We start from the raw sequence: 4,163 nt of genomic DNA on the forward strand, positions 1-4,163 counted from the left end.
TTTTGGGTCAATTTTGGGTCAATTTTAGGACAGTTTTGGTTCAATTTTGGGTCAATTTTGGATGAATTTTTAGGTCAGTTTCGGGTCAATTTTGACTCAGTTTTGGGCCAATTTTCGGTCAATTTGGGGTGAATTTTCGCCCCGGTTTTCGAGCCAATTTTGGGTCAATTTTGGGTGAATTTTTGGGTCAGTTTTGGGTCAGTTCTGGCTCAATTTTGACTCAGTTTTTGGGTCAATTTTGGGTCTATTTTAGGTCAGTTTTGAGGTCAATTTTAGGTCAATTTTGGGTCAGTTTTGACTCAGTTTTTGGGTCAGTTTTAGATCAGTTTTGACTCAGTTTTTGACTCAGTTTTGGACCAATTCTGGCTCAGTTTTAGGTCAATTTTAGGTCAGTTTTGGCTCAGTTTTTGGGTCAGTTCTGGCTCAGTTTTTGGCTCAGATTTTGGGTCAATTTTGGTCAATTTTTATGTCAATTTTAGGTCAGGTTTGACTCAGTTTTGGGTCAATTTTTAAGACAGTTTTGGGTCAATTTTGACTCAGTTTTTGGGTCAATTTTGACTCAATTTTTGGTCAATTTTGGGTCAATTTTGGGTTGATTTTGGGTCAATTTTGGGTCAATTTTAGGTCAGTTTTGGGGACAAGTTTGGGTCAATTTTGGGTCGATTTTGGGTCAATTTTGGGTTGATTTTGGGTCAATTTTGGGTCAATTTTAGGTCAGCTTTGCGGTCAATTTTGGGTCAATTTTGAGTCAGTTTTGACTCAATTTTCAGGACAATTTTAAGTCATTTTGGGCTCAATTTTTGACTCAATTTTGGGTCAATTTTGAGTCGGTTTTGACTCAATTTTCAGGCCAATTTTAGGACAATTTTGGGTCAATTTTGACTCAGTTTTTGGGCCAATTTTCGGTCAATTCGGGGTGAATTTTCGCCCCGGTTTTCGAGCCAATTTTGGGTCAATTCGGGGTGAATTCTGGGCCCAGTTCGGCCCAGTTCGGCCCAGTTCAGCCCAGTTCAGCCCAGTTTCTGCCCCCCCAGGCTCGGGCCGCCCTGGCCTTGGCCGTGGTGGCCTCGATCGTGTCCTTCCTGGCCCTGGGCCTGCAGGGGCTGCTCGTGGCCTACGGGTGCCCCTCCTGCTTCCACCTGGGACCCCCCGCCCAGGTGAGTCACTTTGGGGCATTTCGGGGCATTTTGGGGAATTTCGGGGCATTTTGGGTCATTTTTGGTTATTTTTGGTTATTTTTAGGTCATTTTTGACTCAATTTTAGGTCAATTTTGACTCAATTTTTGGTCATTTTTGAGTCATTTTTGGGCTCAATTTGAGCTCAGTTTTGGGTCGGTTTTGACTCAGTTTTTGGGTAATTTTGGGTAATTTTGGGTCATTTTTGGTTATTTTTGGTTATTTTTAGGTCATTTTTGACTCAATTTTAGGTCAATTTTGACTCATTTTTTGGTCATTTTTAAGTCATTTTTTGGTCATTTTTGAGTCATTTTTGGGCTCAATTTGAGCTCAGTTTTGGGTCGGTTTTGACTCAGTTTTTGGGTAATTTTGGGTAATTTTGGGTGATTTTGGGTCATTTTTGGGTCATTTTTGGTGATTTTTAGGTCATTTTTCGGTCATTTTAAGGTGAATTTTGACTCATTTTTTGGTCATTTTTAAGTCATTTTTTGGTCATTTTTGAGTCATTTTTGGGCTCAATTTGAGCTCAGTTTTGGGTCGGTTTTGACTCATTTTTTGGGTAATTTTGGGTAATTTTGGGTCATTTTTTGGTGATTTTTAGGTCATTTTTTGGGTCAGTTTAGGGTCATTTTTAGGTCAATTTTGACTCAATTTTGGGTCGTTTTTAAGTCATTTTTGGGTCAATTTGAGCTCAGTTTTGGGTCAGTTTTGACTCTGCTTTTGGGGTCATTTTGGGGTCATTTTGGGTCATTTTGAGGAATTTTGGGTCATTTTGGGTCAGTTTTGGGGTCATTTTTCAGGCATTTTAATGTCAATTTTGACTCATTTTTGAGTCAGTTTGGGATCATATTTGGGCTCAATTTTGACTCAATTTTGACTCAATTTTGGGTCATTTTTGGGCTCAATTTTGACTCAATTTTGGGTCAGTTTGGGATCATTTCTGGGCTCAATTTTTACTCATTTTTTGGGTCAGTTTTGGGGCAGTTTTGAGTCAATTTTTAGGGTCAGTTTTGACTCAATTTTAGGTCAGTTTTGACTTGTTTTTTGGGGCAGTTTTGACTCAGTTTTTGGGTCAATTTTGAGCTCATTTTTGATTGAATTTTGTATCATTTTTGACTCAATTTTGGGTCAATTTTGACTCAATTTTGGATCAGTTTTGACTCATTTTTTGGGTCAGTTTTGACTCAATTTTTGACTCATTTTTTGGCTCATTTTTGACTCAATTTTGGGTCAGTTTTGACTCAATTTTGGGTCAGTTTTGACTCAATTTCGGGTCAATTTTGACTCATTTTTTGCTCCATTTTTGCCTCAATTTTGGATCATTTTTGACTCATTTTTGGCTCCATTTTTGCCTCAATTTTGGGTCAAATTTGCCTCATTTTTAGCTCAATTTTGCCTCAATTTTGTCTCATTTTTCACCCAATTTTGCCTCAATTTCGGCTCATTTCTGACTCAATTTTGGGCCAGTTTTCGACCCAATTTTGAGCCGTTTTCGGGCCTTTTTGGGTCACTTTTGTTGCCTCCCCCTCCCCCAGCGGGTCCTGCTGGGCACCCACGTGCTCCTGATGACGTCATCGGCGGCGGGGGCGGGGCTCGCCGTGATTGGTGCAGTCGCCGCCACCAGGGCCCGCCCCAAAAAGATCCAGCCAGTGAGTGACGAGGGGGGGCGTGGCCTAAATAAGGGAGGGAGGGGCTTAATTTAAAAGGGGCGGGGCCATAACAATCTACAGGGGAAGGGGCGGGGCTTCCCTGTGAGAAGTGGGCGGGGCTAAAGGAGGCTCTTCCTTATAAAAGGGGTGTGGTTTATTGGGGGCGTGGCCTGGCTCTGACCACGCCCCCTTCTCTCCAGCCCGTGGTGATTTACCAGACGGCCCTGCCTGTTGTGGGGGCGGGGCCTGCGGAGGCCACGCCCACCAGCGACCCCGCCCCTCAGTGAGGACCAATGGCGGCCGAGGGGGCGTGTCTGGCTCCGCCCCCTCCCTCCCCGTGCCTTTTATTTAATTCATTAGTTAATTATATTTAATTACTTTTATTTAATTAACGTTGTTATTAATTAAATGTTAATTTATTGCATTTAATTATTCAATAAATTCCCTAATTAACCACTTAATGAGTTAATTCCGATTTTTGCTTTAATTCCCTCGAATAAAAACCCCGAAAGAACCAAACAAATGGAAATAAAAAGGATTTTGGGTGTAAAAAAAAAAAGTTCCTTTTGGCCCCTCCCCCTCTCCCATCTGGCCCCTCCCCCTCCGCTCTCCCATTGGCCGCTGGCCTTCTTTAGCCCCGCCCCCTCCTTAGCCCCGCCCCCTTCGCTCTCATTGGCTGTTGCCCCCACTCAACCCGTCTCTCATTGGTCCCTCATAAGCCCCGCCCCCTCCTCGGTCCCATTGGCCCAGGTTCTTTTTAACCCCGCCCACTTTGCCCTCATTGGTTCCGATCTTCTTAGCCCCGCCCTCCTTTGCTCCCATTGGTTCTGATTTCCTTTAGCCCCGCCCCCTCATCCCACAACCTTAATCCCACCCACTCTTTGCTCCCATTGGCTTAGATCCCTTTAGCCCCGCCCTCCTTCTACCCCTCCCTTAATCCCTCCTCCTCCCCTCTCCCATTGGTCCCGGTTCCTTTTGACCCCGCCCCTTTGTTCTCCCATTGGTTCTGATCCCCTTAGCCCCGCCCCCTCCTCCCGCCTCCTTAGTCCCTCCCCCTCCCGTCTCCCATTGGTTCCGTTTCCTTTTAACCCCGCCCTCTCCTTGCTCCCATTGGTTCCGCTTCCCTTTAACCCCGCCCTCTCTTTGCTCCAATTGGTTCCGGTTTATTTTAGCCCCGCCCGCTCTTTGCTCCCATTGGTTCCGTTTCCCTTTAACCCCGCCCGCTCTTTACTCCCATTGGTTCCGGTTCCCTTTATCCCCGCCCCCTCCCCTCTCCCATTGGTCCCGTTACCCCTTAGCCCCGCCCCCGCTTCACTCCCATTGGCCCCGGTTCCCTTT

This window comes from Lepidothrix coronata, unplaced genomic scaffold (assembly GCF_001604755.1).
Source record: "Lepidothrix coronata isolate B3197 unplaced genomic scaffold, Lepidothrix_coronata-1.0 Scaffold481, whole genome shotgun sequence".
Taxonomy (NCBI): Eukaryota; Metazoa; Chordata; class Aves; order Passeriformes; family Pipridae; genus Lepidothrix; species Lepidothrix coronata.